The sequence below is a fragment of the Schistocerca gregaria genome, chromosome 2 (genome assembly GCF_023897955.1).
Source record: "Schistocerca gregaria isolate iqSchGreg1 chromosome 2, iqSchGreg1.2, whole genome shotgun sequence".
Lineage (NCBI taxonomy): Eukaryota > Metazoa > Arthropoda > Insecta > Orthoptera > Acrididae > Schistocerca > Schistocerca gregaria.
In genome coordinates, this window is record NC_064921.1 from 386,725,974 (window position 1) to 386,746,759 (window position 20,786).

The 20,786-nt window shown below is 44.3% G+C and overlaps 1 protein-coding gene across 6 annotated transcripts in view; it reads right to left on the minus strand.

Moving 5' to 3' along the window:
• The window catches only part of LOC126320879 (rho guanine nucleotide exchange factor 12), a 1,029,890-nt gene that overhangs the window by 793,209 nt on the left and 215,895 nt on the right, over positions 1-20,786 (minus strand). The window lies entirely within an intron of this gene.

A 20,786-nucleotide genomic window follows, 5' to 3' on the forward strand; every position in this document is an offset into this window, starting at 1 on the left:
CGGCGGGTGCGCGCGTGCCACGCTGCCAACCTCGCGGCCTCGACCGCCGTGCGTGCGGCTCCGCCACAAAGGGCCGCGCCCTCTCCCGGGAACGCAGCTGCCCCGCTCGCGCCGCTGTTCAATACAAATCGCCTGTCCTAACGGCGCACGCACTTGCCAGCAAAGCTGACAAGTGCACCAGCGAAATAAAAGAAAAAAACGATAACACCGAGCTAACTTTTCCCTAACACGGCTATTATTCTTTAAATGAAGACTTCCTTAGTTAGGCCTAACTATCGCTATTAGCTGACTTTCATTAATTACCTGGGAGGTTTTCTTTAAAATTTGGACCCTCCCCCGCTCGGTGAGACGTAGTCCGAAACCCCTCCCATAGGTGAGGTTCGCCCCACAGTTGGGTAAAAATACGACAAAATGAAATTTCGTAAGTTTGCTTTAAACACTGATTAAAATACTTAAATAAAACCATGTTTTATTTTAAAGTGTATTAAAAGGTGTTTTCAACACGCGATTCAAAATCCTTTATTCTAAATACGCCAACCCTGAATAGTATTCGGACTGGCTGAACAAAGGCAGACGCGCATAAAGGCTCCACAGTAGTAGCATTAAAGGTTTTGAGAGACACTTACAAACTGCCACTTTCTTGTATATTACACAGGGTGATTAAAAAATAACTGTACACACTTCTTGGGTTTAATATGTGTGTCAAAATAAGAGTAAAGTAGGGATCACACGTGCAACAGAAAAAACACAAAATTAATTCTTCTCGGAGAGCAAAGAACCGAAAGGACTTGAAATTCAACTCAACTACGTACTGCACATCTACCCCAGAATATGATCAAAATTATGCCTGCGTAGAGGAAGATAGTGAAGTGCTCCACGTCTTACTACTCTCTGAATGTTGCAGGCTCCGTTCACTTCATTCCGCACAGCCGTTTTCAATTCGCCGCTGTAGTTGTGCAACATTCTCGGTTGCAACACCATACACGATCTGCGTTAGACGGCCACAAAGGTGGAAGTCCAGAGCGTTCAGACCCTTAGATCTGGCGAGCCAGGCAACCAGTCCTGCACGACATAACCACTTAACGGGGTAAGCAACGTTGACATAATTTCTTGCCTCCCGACTGAAATGTGCAGTGGCACCTCAATGTATAAAAAGTCAGCTGATTAGTACATCGAAAGGGACATCAAGAAGCAGACCACCCAATTCATGCTCCAAAAACTGTCGATACAGACTGCCAGTCGGGCGCTTTGAAATAACGTGCGGTCGGAGTGACTCACTGTCCGCGATACCATACCAAAATGTTCACTGCCAAACGGTGTTGATATCCTTGTACTATAATCATCCGACGATTCTCATACGGGCATGTTATGAGCGTTCACGATACCCGCGTGTAGATGATCTTGTCAGTAAACTGTACCCGCAGGCTGAACAATGGATCAGTAGCATAGCGCTCCAGTCACCACTGTCAGAAATTCTGTCGTCTAGCGTATTCTTCAGGTGTAGCACCTATAAGTTCAGCAAGTGAAATGGGTATAATTGCTGTATCCGAAGGAGGGGCCATACAGCTGAGGAACCCTTACCGTGGTGATTATCTGGCGGGGACTTACGGTCGCATCTTCGTCTACCATTTCAAGTTTGTTCTCAACACTCATCCGTCCTATTTAGGCCGACCTAACCGTGGCGCACCACGAACGTCATATTCCCTTAAACGCCTGTCGACAGCTGTCCAAGTCTGACGGTTTGGTACTCTTCTGTTTGGAAACATTTCCATATACCGTCGTGTCGTTGCTCGTACATTGCCTTCTGGTGCGCCGTACAGCAGGTGCATATCCGCGTATTCACCGTTTGAGTACGAAGTCGTACCGTACACAACGACTGCAGTCTATGAACTACCAACAGAATAATGTACACAGTGCCACTACTACAACAGCGCCATAGACGCGACACCGATGTAAAGTAAACAAAGTCATTTCGTGACAGAATCAACCGAGCACTGGAGAGGGGTGTACAGGCCAACATTAGCCGATATGGAGACGAATACGACGCGCCGAAAGCCTGTACTGGCCCACCTACCACAAACAAAATTATGCAACACAGCTCGGAAATAAAGCAATTTCCGGTAAAACTGTATTTAACTTTTTTTTCTTATTCTGATGCATACATTACGCCCACTAAGTGTGTACAATTACTTTTGAATCGCCTTGTTTACGTTAAATGTAACTGAGCCTTTACTTACTTTGCACATGACACGCAACATTACTTGTACCTTCATTTGAACCTATGATTACGAATCTTTTCAGTCTCTTGATTAACAGGATTACTAAGAGAATTCATTTCGGTGAACTTCGGCGGAGCTTCATTCCACAAACGTGTACCTCTTGCTCGTACGTGTATTCCGACTCGTCGGCATGCCGCTTAACACAATCGTGAAATTTTTGAGACAAATTTATGTTGAATTCAATAACATGAGCGTTATATGTGTTGAAGAATACCAGGACTGACTTACTGACACGCAGTGACTTCGACCCGTGCGGCAGAGACTCCGCAAATGAAATCTAACACTTGTACAGCACTAGTTTCAAATCGGAGAATCCTTGGCAGACACACATATAAAGCATTAGGTGGTGGTGGTGGTGGTGGTTAGTGTTTAACGTCCCGTCGACAACGAGGTCATTAGAGACGGAGCGCAAGCTCGGGTGAGGGTAGGATCGGGAAGGAAATCGGTCGTGCGCTTTCAAAGGAACCATCCCGGCATTTGCCTGAAACGATTTAGGGAAATCACGGAAAACCTAAATCAGGATGGCCGGAGACGGGATTGAACCGTCGTCCTCCCGAATGCGAGTCCAGTGTGCTAACCACTGCGCCACCTCGCTCGGTCTATAAAGCATTAGGTTCAGTTCCGAAAGTCCATAAGGACTGATAGACACTTTATCATTGTCCATGCTCAGAATTAACTACGTTAAACGTCATCTTTGAAATAAAAAGTTGACATGAGATTTTCATTGTGCCTCTTCCCCTGGCCCTCCCCAAATAAGATTTTGCCAGACGCATGCCCACTATTGTGAGCTTACGTGATTTACGGAAGTCCCCGAACGAATAACAATATTGCAACTTCGAACTTACACTTTGCAAAAACCTTCGGCGCGGTGACTGACGGGAGAAGCCGTTCCGAATTGTCTCGGTCGGGCTGACAGTTTTTTCGGCCCAGTCAACACTATTTAGCCAAAGACAATATGTTCTACATCTACACATATACTTCGCTAGCCAACAAGCGGTGTGTGGCGGAGGGCAAAATTCGCGCCAAAGTCATATCCCCCCTCCCCTCTGTTCCATTCGCGGATCGCACGAGGGAAAAACGACTGACTGAATGCCTTAGTACGAGCTCTAATTTCCTTTATCTTTGAATGGCGATCATTGCGCGAGTTGAAAGTTGGTGTTAATAATACATGCTCTACTTCCTCGGCGAAGCACGAATTCCGGAATTGAGTGAGCAGCCCCTTCCGTTTAGCGCTTCGTCTATCTGCAAGTGTATCCCATTTCCAACTTTCTATGAGATTTGTAACGCTCTCGCGATGGATAAATGTAACAGTCACGAATCTTGCCGCTCTTCTTTGGACCTGGTCAATGTCTTGAATGAGACCCAACTGTTAAGGGTCTCATACAGACGAACAATACTCTAAGACTGGACGAACTAACGTATTGTAAGCGTCTATCGAAAACAAAGCCTGGTATATCACAGTGTGCTGGAGATCACAGAAATGTTGTATGGATTTGAATTCGAAACGGTATAAATTTTTAATTTCTTGGCATATTAAAACTGTATGTCGTGCCGCAACTCGGATCCGGGACGTATGTTTTTCGCATGTACGAGCTCTGCCAACTGAGTTACCCGAGCACGACTCACGACCGGTCCTCACGGCTGTGATTTCCCCCATACCTAGTTTCCTACCTTCCAAACTTCACAGAAGTTGTCCCGTAAAACCTGCGGGACTAGCACTCCTGGAAGAAAGGATACTGCGAGAACACGGCTTAACCACAGCCTGGGAGACTGTTTCCAGGAAGAATTTTAACTCTGCAGATGAGTGTGCGCTGATATGTGGCTTCCTGAAGGAAGCAAAGCAATGAGAACGTATCGTTAGTCGCACTCAGATAGCTCAGATGGTAGAGCACTTGCCTGCGAAATGCCCATCTGGCACACACTTTTAATCAGCAGCAAGTTTCATACCAGCGCGTGAAAATTCATTATGGTTTAAATTTATTGATCTATTCAACGAAAATACTCTTCGCACGCATTATTGAAGTCTAAGGTTCGTAGTGACCGGAAAAAAATATCCGTACGAAATCATGCACCTTCTATCGAAACAACTACTCTCATAGCTAGGTGTTTACAGGACAGCTACCATGGCAACAATCAGTTACAGAGTGAGCTTGGTCACGTCTTTCGTTCTGTCCACGGTTGTCATTTCGAGCAGCGAACTTGTAAACCACGTTGCCACAGCTTTTCAGTCGAAGCTAGCGCCTGGTAACGTAACAACTGTGATACTGTTTCGTTGACTGCATTGTTTCTCTGGGCGGCGGGTTTATTTTAAGCGACAGAATGATCTAAACTGGTTGTGAATTCACCTGTCCGTACGTTATAAAGAGTACAAACAATTTAGAAGAAATGTATGTGGGCTGCCACTTCTGTCAGTCTACGTCGTTGATTGGCTTATATTTCTGTTTGTATATATCATTTATTAATAAGTGAAAAATTTAGCGCAAAATTAATCTAGCGTGAAAGGCGTAAGCTTATTGGATACATATGCCGCGTATTGCTCCTCATTTCAACATTACTTTCCTTCTACAACCAATGAGACGTTTATTCAGCCATTGTGTAATACTTCACCCTTGAACCATGTCATCCACTACGGACGATAATTAGGAGGTTTCTAGGAATCTGCTGCTGAAAATGTTAGATGTTTTTACACTTTAAAACTGGTATCATGGACAGCTACTGCCTTTTACGAAGAAACCTTAACTAAAGGCCACCACTGCTATGACGAATTCTGGTATTAAATGCGTCCTTACGCCACGACGTGTTTTTCGTTTCCACAACTAAACACTACACCGCTATGTCTGACACATGTGTTCTACGATGTCTATGACAGCGAAGGTAAATTTTACTCTTCGCGGAATTGAATAAAAAAATATGCATCTCTTAACGACTTACGCTTACAGTGTCACTTTTGACATTTTCGCCGTTGAAATCTAAAAGGAACTGTACAAGGCAGAGGGAGTGGGGCTACAGAAATGCATTATTCTGTAGTCTTTCCTGTTGCATCGGCGAAAAAAGCGTGAGACTCATTCCCAATACGCATGCATAAAGACGTCCTCGTTACGTTAGCATTGTACTTGCGGCGCATACTAAAAGTAGTCTAGGCATTTATGAATGCGGAATGCGTACAGTCGGCATCCTTTCAAGAAGTTGCAGAGGAAGAAGTACCGGAACACCTTTCCTCGTGTGAATTGATAGCCTTTCTTTTTGATTTTTAAGACGGATCTTCCGAATAACGGATCAGCATTACAGCTGTTTACCTATAACAGTTAGTCTGCCAATGCCGCGTATTCAATAAGCGTCTTCACAAACCAGTTGTCCGTTCAGTTTCTAGTAAGTCAATATTACATCGATTTTAAAGCTTTTCATACTTTCTGGTTGAACAAATGCCCAAAATGACTAAACAATATAGTAAATCTTCCCTAAAAAAATAATGTCTACCTTTTTAGTAACAGAACTTTTATGTGACATGTGACGCAGTATCTTTATGGATAAAGGCATTATACTGCAACGACACCATGCCTGCTTCACGACATTTTTTCATGAAGTCCTCACCATTTGCTGCGCACTTTCGAAGGCAATGAACAGGACTATATTCACAGCGCACGTCATCTTTAATCCAGCAGAGATAGAATAGACGTCATCGTCCAGAAAGAGGCTGCGAAGTTCCGCGTGAAACAAAGTGGGAACGCATAATTTCTGGGCCTACCATCGTATGTACAAAATGTGTGATGTTTCCAGTCTTCCGTCAGCAAATGATTACTTGTATTAGTGCAAGCATATTTTGTAGTATAAACATTATTCTACACAGAACATTTTCTATCGGCGCCAAATTCGCAACTGTGTGTTGCAGCTCACCTCAGTCATCGCCCTTTGTCTTCTCTGAAATCATTTTCTACCAATGCAAAACTGTCGTTATTGTCGTACGTACGTACTAAAGTCGACTGTGTAGTACTAGTGGAACTTTGGCCTGCTGATGCAGAGAATTGGTGGCGCTCCCAAGGAGCTGATGGGGCGACCAGATTAAGTGAGGCAGTCTCAGTAGATTTTAACTGGAGTTGTCTTTTGCTTCTTCCCTAGCGCTTTACGAAAGAATTACCTGAAGCAAAAATGTAGCACTGTATCAGTCAACTCGTGTGTATGTTCAGTTTGAGCTTCTGCATTCAGCTACAAGCACGAAGTCTTCGCGTGGCTCGATAGCTTAATACGCAGTCCATTGTCGAATTATATGTCAAAACATGTCTTGTGCATAACAATCGGGAGTTTTCATTCTCTGCGTGCGACGATTTGTTACCAGTCGGAATCTACACAAGCCTTCATAACTGTCGTTTTATCACTCCAGTTTCTGCACGTTATGCAAACGAGGCTTTAGGCTGTCGTGAAGGGAGATGCTTACAGAATTTTAAAGGCGCAATTAGTTATCGATCTGCAGCGATTCATAACGACAAAAGAAGCATCGCACGAATCGAGTATCTTTTCTTTAACCGTTTTCAATATCTCTCGTCAATTTCACCAGATACAACACCGAGACAGAAGAGGAGTGCGCACAAAGGGTTCGACGGGCCTCTTTTGGCCAGCTCCCTCTGATGATATGATACATTTCATCCTAATGAATCGCAGTCTGGCGTTTAAACATTTCCTTCTCTTCTGACGGTGGTCGACAGAAGCGAAATGTTGGGCACTAAATACAACTTAGGCGCATTATTTTGGGTTTATCGATGGCATTCAGTGAATAATCATGATAACGATAAATGTTCGCATAAAACACTATGTACAATGCACCATCATCCACGAACATACTTGGGTAGTTTACGTCACTCTGTCACACATTCCTGCGGGGGGCCCTACATTCTATCTGAGTACACGTTCTCATCTTAGTTGTGTAACCTATCGGAATTTCCTGTAGCGTGTATGTACTACATCTACATAGTTACTCTGGGAGTCGCACTTAAGTACTTGATAGAGGTTTCAGACAACCACTTTCAGACTATTTCTCGACCGCAGCACTTTCGAACAGCACGCGGGAAAATTGAACACCTAAATCTTCCCGCGCGATCTCTGATTTCTCTAAGGCCATTTCTCCCTACCTAGATGGGATTTAAAAAAATATTTTGGCATTAGGAGGATAAACTGGTGAATTTCCTGAATTTTTCGATCACCTACGACAATCCTATATGATGATGATCCCCAAAAGTTATGCAGTACGTCAGAAAAGGACGGACACGTGTAATGTAGGCAACCTCTCTAGTGTCTGTAGTGCGTAATTCTGTGGGATACCTTCCGTAAAACTAGAAGCACGGCATCCTTTCTTCTATAGGAAGAGAAGTGTCCATCCCTAAATCCTTATCCGCATCGGCAAGACTTTTCTCCGCAAACCACGATTATTAACCTTTTGTAAACACAGAAGCCGTATTAGTAGTGTGTGCTCGACGTCAGAATTTATCGCTTTATGCATTCGTGTTCATTGATGAAATTCGTAATATCAACACCATATTTTAGCTACCAGCCACGAGGTAATTACTGCAGGGAATATCTGTAGCTACACTACGGGATATCGGTATCCACACAAGCTTTTATCCGCGAAGTAGTAACTACTGATAATATACGCTGGTATCAGCATCCGTGCAGAATTATCTATAGCCTTACTGCTATTACAAACAAGGAAAATGATTTGAGGTTCCTCATTATTGTTCCTTCAGGAAACCATATTGACTGCGACAAAGAAAGTGATTAAACTTATAAAAAAAAGAAACGTAGGTTCGAAGGAAGAAACGCAAAATAGGACTTAATGTTCCCTGGAGACCGTCAGACACAGAGCCCAACTTATAGTGTATCGCAGAGATCATCCTGTCATAGTGGACATCCTGGCATTCGCCTCGACTTATTTAAGTAACGTCTGGCCTGGTGCTTTCGTGGTGAAGCGTTACGAAGTTCTTCCCTAGGTTCTAAAACATTCTTGATGCAAAGGTTACTGTTCAAATTACTATCAATGCGTTAGAGTACAGATCGCTCAGCAAACCATCACAATTAAAGTTTGTTCGCTATGCCGCCCAACAATGCAGAATGTCAAACAGTCGTCACAGCGGTAGTGGGCAGTTGTATGCGCCTATCGGTGCACCGAAGACAATATTTTTCCAACCAGCACGTCAGTGCCCGTATTGACCTACTCATTGTTTCTGGCGCTTTTTTTTTTTTTAATACTGACAAAGAGAGCCGAATGAACGGCACGCGTGCTACTATTGTAGTCAACCGTACGAGGGGCGTTCCATTGTAAAGGAACAATTTTTCTTCTGCAGCCGGCCGGAGTGGCCGTGCGGTTCTAGGCGCTACATTCTAGAGCCGAGCGAGCGCTACGGTCGCAGGTTCGAATCCTGCCTCGGGCATGGATGTTTGTGATGTCCTTAGGTTCGTTAGGTTTAATTAGTTCTAAGTTATAGGCGACTGATGACCTCGGAAGTTAAGTCGCATAGTGCTCAGAGCCATTTTTTCTGCAAGCTGGTTGGTTTTATTCAAGATCCCAATACACCATATTATTCCCCACTCGCCTGGCAACATTTTTCAATAAAACCTCCGTTTGATGCGACGGCCTTTAGCCACATTACTGTGAGGGCCTGTATGCCTGCATTTTACCAATCTGCTGGTCGACGTCGGAAGCAACATCTTGTTGCATCAATAACCTCACCATCATTCAGGTACTGCTTCCCGCGGAGTGCATCGTTGATTGGGCAAAATAGATGGAATCTCTTTACGGTCTTCTGTTACGCGGCAAGGAACCTAGAGGGCATACAACACTGAGTACCCCAACTGGCGGACGAGTGTGTCAGCACTACCAACAGACTTCCAGTAGAACAGCGAGGGGTTTCATTGTGATCCGTCGATCGCCTCGGATGAGAGTGTCCGCACGTTCCAGAATTCCGGGAGTAAAAGCTGCGTGCGACCGATCGGCACGCGGGAGATACGACAACTTTGCGCGACCTTGTTGCGATGATGAAAGACGCCTCGTCCAACGACTCACCGTGGTTGTATTCACTGCCAGGTCTCCGTAGACATTCTGCAAGTCCCTAATATAAATCTGCGAGGGTCTGGTTTTCCGCCATAAGGCACTCAATGACAGCTCTCTGAACTTGGAACGTACCTCCAGGACAGACGCTATTTTGAAGCCTACGGTTAGCGCCGTCACCTATCGGAAAATCATGAAACTATAGGGATTGAAGTGGGAATATTGCACGAGGTCCTACAACAAATTCTGCATTTTTTCAGTTGAAACTGATCCAGAAAAAAACTGTGTCGCATTACTTACTGAATAACCCTTATAAACGGTGCCGAACCTTGGATGGAAACAAATCCACATTCGTCGTAGTTTTCTATAACGTCGCAACACTAAAAACGGAACTACACAGTCCTTTATGCCATCCGAACAAGAGAGCCGTCATCGTATTCTGTGGGAATACTGCGTGAACCAGTACTCACTCGTTGCTACGTACGTTCCTATCTTATATGCTATGGCGTATAGCATGGTACCATGCAAAAAATTACTGGAGACAGAACTGCCGCCTCGTCTGACCCCTCTATTGCTGATATTGCGCTCTTTGATTTAGATGAGGCATACGTTAGCACATCGTTTGACGGCTTTGTATGGTCTAGTCGGGAGTAGCACTAGCTTCCTGAGACGCACAAAAGAGGACATAGCTGGATATACGTCTAAGTCATCTCTCTGCACACTACGTATTTGGGTTCCGCTAATGTCACTGTTTCCGTAAGCTGCACTTTCATAAACGATAGTCCCTGTAATGAGAATGTCGCGTGAGCGTTCAGCACGCATGTCTTACGGCGCTCCGACACGGGTGTGAGCGTGGCTGGAGTAACGAACTCCGACACCGGGCCTACTGCTGGCGTTCAGGAAGCCGCACCGCAGCGCAACGCGATCCCCGGCCGACCCCGCCAGCCGGCAGAGAGTAATTGTGGCCCATTTAAGGGGCAGCGCCACAAAGCAACCGCTTTGTTTTGGTCCGGCTAACTGCACGGGGTGGCCTGGGAGGGGACGCGCTGCCGGCTGGCTACGACCTTACGCTCCCCTGCGCGTGAAATTACCAGGCAGCCGGCACTCAACTAAAGCTGAACCACTGCCCAAAGATTATCCATTCAGGTTCACTTACAGCCAACTGAACACCCGCCGAAGGTAAAGCACCGTCGTGTTTACGTACGAGAAAAGATAGAGAAGCAGATAGTAACGTCGTCTTACACAGAAAAGTGAAATTAACATCTGGCTAAGGTGGCACCACTTTCACGTTTATGCTCGACGAAGGAAAAGGGAGTAGTAACATCTTAGTTCCATCATTCCTGCAAGTGGAGCTTGTTACACGTAGCATGTCATGACGCCAAAGCTAAGTACAGCACAGCAGTTAAACAATGCCCAGCACTTCTGTTTGGCAGTGCTTCTCGCATATTAGGTATCTTGGTCACAACATTTCTGAAAGCCTTCGATACTGTACCGCACTGTAGGCTGATACTACAGATGGTGTATGAATCCACGTTTACATAAAACTGCAGCTTCATGTTCTCGTAAAAATCTAGTATTGTATGCCATTTTTCAGTCTCTTTCACATGTGAAGGGCCGTTTATTCTGGCACCTTTTGAAGCCAAACGTAAAATATACCGGGTGATCAAAAAGTCAGTATAAATTTGAAAACTTAATAAACCACGGAATAATACAGATAGAGAGGTAAAAATTGACACACATGTTTGGAATGACATGGGGTTTTATTAGAACAAAAAAAAATTGTTTGCAAAATGTCCGCGTGAAAAATCTCTTGCGCGCGTCGTTTGGTGATGATCGTGTGCTCAGCCGCCACTTTCATCATGCCTGGTCTCCCAGGTCCCCAGACCTCAGTCCGTGCGATTATTGGCTCTGGGGTTACCTGAAGTCGCAAGTGTATCGTGATCGACCGATATCTCTAGGGATGCTGAAAGACAACACGCGACGCCAATGCCTCACCATAACTCCGGACATGCTTTACAGTGCTGTTCACAACATTATTCCTCGACTACAGCTATTGTTGAGGAATGATGGTGGACATATTGAGCACTTCCTGTAAAGAACATCACCTTTGCTCTGTCTTACTTTGTTATGCTAATTATTGCTATTCTGATCAGATGAAGCGCCATATGTCGGACTTTTTTTAACTTTAGTATGTTTTTTGGTTCTAATAAAACCCCATGTAATTCCAAGCATGTGTGTCAATTTGTACCTCTCTATCTACATTATTCCGTGAGTTATTTGGTTTTCAAATTTATACTGCCTTTTTGATCACCCGGTATAACAACTGTTCTATGGGTTTCCTTGCTAGCCTTGCAGCCTAATTCTGATTGATATACGCTGCGAGCGATCGCCAAAGCTATTATTTGTTTGTATTGTTCATGACAGGGCAGAAACATATCATCAACGGGATATTGTGTTCATTTCGCCTCTTCTTCTTTACTATAGAGGCTCGAATACCACACTGCTCGGTATTGTATCCCTCCAGCTACAATATGCATACCGTCGACTTAATCTGCTTTAACGTATTTCTTGCACTCCCGTGACTGTCTCCCCTTTCTCCTTCTTCTGTCTCACATTGCCACTGCCTCACATGGGCTGCTTTATGACATGGTGCACTGTCACGTGCATACGATCAATCATCGTCTCCGATCTGTTCTTCTACTGTACACATCGCTGATGGATCTGTTACTCAGGTGACATACAATGACCATTCCATATTGTTCGGGTACTTTTGATCAGGCAGTGTATCTAACGAAATGATGAGAACGAGAAAATCCGAGAAATCACGTTTCACACTAAGGTTTACTGACAATTGTTCTTCACTCTCGCCGTTCGCGAACGGAACAGGGTAGAAGGAAAAAGTAAGTAACACCAGAAGTATCATCCGCCACACGCCGCAAAGTGGCTTGCAAAATAGAGATTAAGTCGAGAGCTCTCTAAATGCGGCGTGGATACAATAAATGCTAGTGTAGCTCCCACCAGCGGCGATTACAAGGAAGTACCTAAACGATTCAGAGGTAATGGTGTGGGCGGTCTCGCTGATGGGAGCGACCACAGCTGCCGGCTGGCTGGTGTCGGGTGTCAGGTTCCGAGACAGCCACAGGAGTGCCACACGCGCCCAGCTGCGGCTCGAAGGCAGGGAGCGCCCACGTCACGTGACAAGTGGAGAGGGAGCGAAAGAGAGGAAAAGGTGAGAGGGAGTGAAGAAAAGAGAGGGGGGAAGAGGCAGGGCAAAAGGAAGGGAGGGGGGGGGGAGAGAGAGAGAGAGAGAGAGAGAGAGAGAGAGAGAGAGAGAGAGAGAGAGAGAGAGAGAGAGAAGTGCATCAAAGGACCTGCAGCTACTCTACACTACTCCGGAGAACCGGGGTTAACGTTAAACTAAAGACCACTATAGACCACCCTTGTAGATATTTGCTGTAGCTTCCCTCAATTTTTTACGCAAATGCAGAGATGGTGTGTTTGAAATGACAGGCCCCATTTCTTTCTCTATACTTGTCCTATACGGACTTTTGCTTCGCCTCCTACCACTTCGACATCGGCAATACGTTAAATCTTATTTATTGTTTTCGTTCTGACACACCACAGCGGTATAGCACACCATCTAAATAATCCACGGAATAACAGGGTCTAACACTACTTCAGCGAACCCTGCAGTGCGTGGGGCTGCGAAGCAAGCATCCTAACACAGGAGGACCGACTGTACTACCACTGACACGTAACGAGTGATTTCCTATTAAAGTTTTATGGTTCACAGCAAGGTAGCACGTCTAAGGACAACGTTCTGCTGGAACAAAATAAGACACGGAGGGTAGAGTTATAGTGAAGGAAAGGTTGTCATGGCAGTCTCTTGGGCCATCATACATGTGCAAAGTACTCTTGAGCTGTGGTTACGAATATACTCTCCGAGACTATATTCATCACCACATCTTTATCGCCTTCTGAAGACACGATTTGTTCTTTCAACACAATCACCATCATTTCAAACTATTTTAGAGGTGTTATAATTCCTCGAATTTTAGCAGAACAGAACATCTATAATAATTCGGTAGTAGTATTCACCTTATCTTCGTACAAGCGTCCCACAAAATATGTGAGGAACACTACAACATCAACGGTTCCAGATGTCAGTTTAGACGTGAAAACAGCACATGAGTCGTTGATAGCACACTCGCTGTTCTGTACGCTGCAAATGACGACAATTAGTATGGATACTCTACAGTGTGTTCTAGTTAGATTGTACTGAATACACATCACCATTACTAGAGTTTTCCAGATTCACGAAATACGAACCATTTTTGTTTAGCTGTATTACTGAATCTGCTTTCAGCTGGTTTGACATTCTACGTTTGATTACTTCGTGAGAAGGAAAATTTTGTTTATTACGCCGGAACTCTGGCACAGGTCTTGGAGAGTTTTGCTTGAAGAACCCTAATGTTCATGGTTACTCCTGTATTTGCTTTCTTTCTGCCTTTTCCTACACCAATGGTTATGTCTTATTTCCAAAGGTAGATATGCTATAATTTGTTACACCTGTTGGCAATTACCCCTACAGCTACACGTGTGACTACACGAATCAGACGTACGCGGTTCGAAAGCAACCTATTTTAAAGAGTGCATTACAGCTTCGCTTACGGTGGAGATGTCGCGGAAGATTGAATAGTCCCCTAGAACTTAGAACTACTTAAACCTAACTAACCTAAGGACATAACACACATCCATGCCCGAGGCAGAATTCGAACCTGCGACCGTAGCGGTCGTGCGGTTCCAAACTGTAGCGCCTAGAGCCGCTCGGCCACCCTGGCCGGCTCACAATGTCATCTCGTCGTCAAACGTAATAAATGAAATCCGCCTGCGCTCTATTTCGTATTGGTAGGCTGTACTCTTATATATATACGACCGGCTGCCGTCTCATCCTCAGCCCTTAGGAGGCGTCGATGGATGCGAATATGGAGGGCGTGTGGTCAGCACACCGCTCTCCCAGCCGCACGTCAGTTTACGAGACCGGAGCCGCTATTTTTCAATCAAGTAGCTTCTCAGCTTGCCTCACAAGGGCTGAGTGCACCCCGCTCGGCAGACCGGACGGTGACCCATCCAAATGCTAACCAAGCCCGACAGCGCTTAACTGCGGAGATCTGACGGGAACCAGTATTCTACATAACACCTCATTAAATGCTGCGCCGATGCAGACCGACTGTAAATGCAAAATGAAAATAGTAACGAATGCGGGAAAAAGGAAGAGACAGAATGTTATGATAACAATGTCAGGATGAGGGAATGATTCTTTCATTTATTCCAGTTGACTCTTCTCTTCAACGCGATGGCAGACGACCTAAATTACCGTTTACGCAGTACGTCTATTCTAAAACGATAAGTTACTTTGGCCGTAAGATTATCTGCTTCGAGGTATGTCTCCGTCAACACGAAGATGTAAAATGAGCCTCACGTGTTGCTTATCTAAGACACGTTCTCAGCCGTTATCATAGCAGTAATGTTTGCTGACGTGATTTTCTGCTGCTTTACCGCCAAGAGAACCAGCACCCCAGCACACAGTCACCGATAGTGTTTATAACGGTCGCGTTCAGCGGCAGTACATTACTCGTCGTGAAGCTCAACTCATATTTAACCTTTACGCGACTGTCACTTCTGAAACTGGAGTGGCCACCCGATCTACAAGGCGTCTAGTGCCTTCTGCAATGCATAATACTTTCTACCATACGGCTCTACAGAAACAGGTGAATGTGAAATGAAAACATTAATAAGAAGGAAACAAAAAGCAACCTGAGGAAAAACGATCTTACCTTTTTATGTATCACACATAGGGAAACTCATCCGTTATTCCCGATATGTGTGTCACTGAAGGACATATCTGATCCGTGTATGATCATTGCTCAACAGTGAGGCCAGTCAAAAAAGTCCATGGGCTTTCTCCATGCAACACCGGCATGTTGCCATTTCTACATCAGACATCAGAACGAATTTTTATCAGCAGCAAGAATTTCGTAGACAATGTTACTTAGACTTCGCACAAGAAGAAGTGAAAGATGTAATCGACTATTTGCGGTTTCCAACAGCGTTATGTAAATTCAAGAGTTTTGAAAAGTCGCCTCTGGATGCACTAGTTCCTTGCTCGAATGCTGTATTTAATAATACGCTCCTGAGCAAAGGTAATGTTGATTGATTCATTTGTATCTGAGGCCCATATGACAGATTTTGTTCCACAAAGTATGACAGAGTCTCTACAAAGATCACTTATTTAATTCCGAAACCGAAGCTATTTCATAACATTTACTGATTTTACCGGATTTATCATTTTCCCTGGGGAACAGATATGATGAGCCACAACGTTGGAGGGTTAACAGCGTTTTCCGTTTCCGTACATGCAATAGCCTTCAGTAAAAGTCTCAAGACAACACTGGGCTAAAAACCGAGCATCAAACTGAGATACAGATATCTGAATAAAAAGTACTGAACTGACAATATCCAAGTCACCGGATACTGAAACAAGAAGTGCTGGGTGGGACTGTTACGATTATCAGAAGTATGGGTGCAATGACGTACTAGGACGAATGATTATGTTTCCAAATATGTCACGACGAGAAAGCTTGGGAACCACCACCATAAAAGTTTTCAACGGCACCTAAGTCGGCAGCCAAATATAGCAGATTGTTATGAAGTAAATATCTTTTGTGACTGCTGCATAGCTGATTAACAATAATAAAATGTATCATGGTATGTAATTTCCTGTGCAGAATTGGCGCTATGCCGAGAAAAAATTAGCCGCCTCATAAATTAAGAAACAGCAATGCGTATACGATGGCCTGGAGCACCCGACGTTAACGACAACCTGCACCTTTTCGTTCTCTAGTATCCAACAAACACAAAAAACTTTGAACTTCACAACAACGTGCGCATTTTTTTTGTGTGAAGTGAAAAGAAGTCTGTTGTATCTATATCTCTTTGAGGAATTCAAAAGTCGAATATTACTCAAACTTCACAAATGATTGTCGTAATTCGCTAACACAAGATAAGTGTGCCTGACAATGTTTCACTGAACTTCTTAGTCACTTACACTGCTTCCAATTTGTTATTTACTTGTGCCGGCCAGGGCTGCAGTCTGGAACCGCGCTACCGCTACGGTCGTAGGTTCGAATCCTGCCTCGGGCATGGATGTGTGTGCTGTCCTTAGGTTGATTAGGTTTAAGTAGCTCTAAGTTCTAGGGGACTGATAACCTCAGATGTTAAGTCCCATAGTACTCAGAGCCATTTGAACCATATTTACTTGACTGAGACATATCTTTAACACCAATCGTAAAACGATTCAGTAACGCTCTTGACACATAATCTCACTTTTTTTTTCTTTGCAAATGCAAACTTAACGCACCAAAACGATGCAAAACGAAACTAAACACACAATTGCCAAACTCGTTACAGTAATTCACAACGATACCAAGTGCAACGTTCTTCTCGGCGGCATTCTTCTTGGAATAACTTAAAAGAAGCTGAAGCACCGTTTACAAGCATCTTCCCGTACACGAGCATATGACTGAGGCATTGCAGCCGGTTGCAGTAACAGGTAACGAAATAGGGGATTCACATTCCACGCGATATCATCCTGCTCTTCGATTGGATAGTCTGACAGCATAAAAAACCCAGCAGAGAATCCGAGAAGTGACAACTATCTTATCTCGACAGTATTATCTCTAGACAGCCCAAGTGGTTTATTGCTTTCCCTCCTACGGCCGTCAACAATACGTAAATTACATTGCTCCGCATTCTCCGCTGTATCCTTTCGGAGGCGGTCGCCTCGCACGGTGGTGTGGAAGACTGCTGATTGTGGCAGGGAAGTGGGGACCCCTGGACAGGTTGAACACCCGAGTCGTCCTGCAAGGTGTGCTCCGATGGCGCGCTCTTATCACTAAGATGTTCGTTGGACTACTCGTCCACGCACAGGAAAGGAACAATCTTGGCGGCCGCCATAGGTACAGCAGTCCCCAGCTGGTCAATATAACTGATAAATAATTATGGCTGTGCAGTACATGAAAGTATGTGGACTAGGTTGAGAGGTTACAAAATAATGCTGAATAGTTCAGAAGTTTGGAAATATATTGCGCCATTCGAGAATCGTTGTGGGCAGTATTCGCAATACCCTTGCCAATCACTCAAGTGCTTCTTCGATGAGGTACAGTCTCTTGGCTTCTTTGTGTTCGCTGTGGTGTTTATCAACTAAAATGAGTTCGAAACAAGAAGAAAGATCATTCACAACAGAGTCCATCGAAACGTATAAATCGCTGTCGACATTATGGGATGTTAGGGTTGATGCATATTAAAAATTGAAAATTTAAGAATGATTCTTATGAGCTGTTGCTCACCAAATACAGAGAGCGGTACCCAGTAGCTACAAGGAAAGATCTTTTCTTTAAAATATTTTTTAAGAACATACAGGCAACCATCTCCATTAACGCATCAAATGATGGGCCACCATCGCGTAAAACATTCTGACGATCATTTATCTCGTTCAACTTCTCTCAATATGGTTTCGTGAGTGAGTTTTTTACGCTCCTTATAGCGAACTTTCATCCACCTTCTGACTGAAAATCCGCCTCCGTAGCTCTGTGGTCAGCGCGTCTGGCTGCCACGTGGAGGTATTTTTCCTTCGTCGGAGGACTGGAATGGGTGCACCTCAGTCTTGTGCCAACCGAGCAGCTACTTGACCGAGTAGTAGCGGCAGCAAGGCCCAAGAAAACCGACAACGGCCGGGAGAGCGGTGTGCTGACCCACGTCCCTCCATAACGACATTTGCAGAGAATGATACGGCGATCGGTTGGTGCCGACTGACCCATCAAGGCCAGAGCGCGCAGCTTGTCTTTTCTTTAGAGCTGCCTGAAAGAAAGTAGCTCGATCATCACAGTAACGGCGTCTTGATAGTTCAAATTTTCGAACCAGACTAAAATTGCAAAGCGTTATTGAGCAATCTAGGGAGAACTTCGTTAATATTGCACAATACAGTAACAACGAGTGTCTAGGAGCCGTTGTAGGGAAACTACGGAAAATCTGAATCTGAAGTGTCAGACCAGAAATTATACGCGGCTCCCTAGGAGAAGTTACAAATCTCCCTTTTATGCCTCGCTCTAATTTCACCACATATCAGCTGTATATGGGAGCCTATGTGAGCTTATGTTGACGTGGAGGAAGAATATCTACTAATCACCCCAAGATATAGGACATTTTACCAGCACAAAAACTATCTACGTGTTGCTGAATGACTCCTTTGTACGATGTAGGTCAACTGTTAATGCAGTCGGTAAGATATATTGGATGAAACACGCTTTCTGATCAAGTTCTATGCTATTTGCATTTGACTTAGTGCAGAGTTGCAAATAATCGGTACAAATCAGAAGAATGGCAATGTGCAGTGGCTAACAGTTTTCTGTTAAGCTTCCCTATTGGTGGTTTTGTTGTTCCTTCGACTGTCCGGTACATGGAACGAGTCACATCATTCACCAACGTCTTGTCAAGTTACACGATGTCCTCGAATGAAAAATTCCTGATGACATGCAGATAAAGGTATCTCTAAGCCACTACATCACTTTGTCCTATGATAAATTTCGGAGATGCAAACTTTTCGTGACAGCAACAAACTTGTGAAGGCAGTGTAAGCACTGATTTAATCCCCTTAAATAGCTTCGCTCCTTTCAGGCGAAACATACGTTGCTTCAACGTAGGACCCTCTCTCCCTTACCAAACACGTCTGCGTATTTTACACTGCTATAATGTGACCATTGTGATTATCTTGTGCCCGTGTTTTCGGACGAACTCTCTTACAGAAAACTTGATCTTCAGACGCACCACACTGCCATTAATAAAAAACAGTTCTCAGCAACATCTGACGAACGCAAAATACTTCATGCTCGAAAAACCATACTTCACAAACAGAACGCAAGAACACAGAAATAACTTATGCTCGCAGTGACATACTATTGTTTCATAACAGGGTGCATTTGAACGTGATGGTCAGTTGGTGACGTAGGAAACTGGCTTGTAATTCATGATACCTGGCCAACGGCGTCATGTTCCCTCCATCTGACTGAACTTTCAAAAGATGAGGGTTATTTTAACCACAGGAAGTGGTTAAAGGAAGTCAAAATATTTTGTTGATGCCTACTTACATAGGGAGTATGACCATTATCACAAGTATTAACAAAAGTAATCAGGACACGAACGGAAATATTAAAATTTTCATTTTTTCCACGTGCTATTCGAGAGTGGAACGGTAGATAAATGTCTGAAAGTGGTTCTCTGAATCCTCTGTCAAACACTTAAGTGTGAACTTCAGAATAATCTTGTAGATGTAGATTCTAATTCGATGAACATTTTTAGATCTCCCAAAAAGTGGCACAAAAAGGCGTTCGTGCCCTTTTTGAAGAATCTATGTTGAACTTGGGCTTCGCTTACTTTCTACATACAGTACTTCACACAGCAAGATGCATTTGGTCTTAAATCTATGAAAGGACGCAAGAAGACTAGGTCCGATGACGAGGTGATTAGAGAGCAGAACGAGTTCGTCTTGCGAAGTGACAGGGAAGGGAATACGGCGTGTCTTTTTTGCAGAGACCATCCCGCATTGGCTATAACGATTTATGGAAAACCTGAATAATGTACATGGCTGGACGGGAATTTCAACCCCGTACCTCCGGAATGCAAGTAAGGTGCTAAAACTTACGGCGGGAGTCAAGTAGAAACAGGGAATTTTATCTCGTGCAGTTTAAAGACTGACAAGTCAGTGCCAAGTCTTCATTTCCCACTACGAACACACATGACTCGTGCGTGAGAGAAAATATGCAACCTCATGTCGACAAACAAGAACAATGGAACAGACAATTTCCGGTGACGACAATTCAAAATCGAGGCCACAAAATGTCTAGTCTGCAACGACAGCATACACTGATGAGCGTTTCAATTACAGAGACTTCTTTTGTTGTGCGTAGTATCGCTCCCTCATCTGCAGACGGTGACGAATAATTCACGACCGCTGAACCGTGGTCAACAGATCCAGATGACTGGCCCCCAGCCATCAGTATATCTGAAGATGTTCACTGAGATACTCCAACAAGAATTAGCACTGTATCTTCCATCAGGGACCTATACCGATCATGTGCGACGACAATCTGTAGTGTATAAGGCAAAAGGAAAAAGGTCAGGGATTAACGTACCGTCAACGTCCAGGTCACTGAAGATGATGCTAAAGCTCGGATTGGAAACGGATCGGAAAGAAAATTATCTGTGTCCGTTTCATAAATGTTCAAATGTGTGTGAATTCCTATGGGACCAAACTGCTGAGGTCATCGGTCCCTAGACTTACACACTAATTTAACTTATGATAAGAACAACACACACATGTATGCGCGAGGGAGGACTCGAACCTCCGGCGGGAG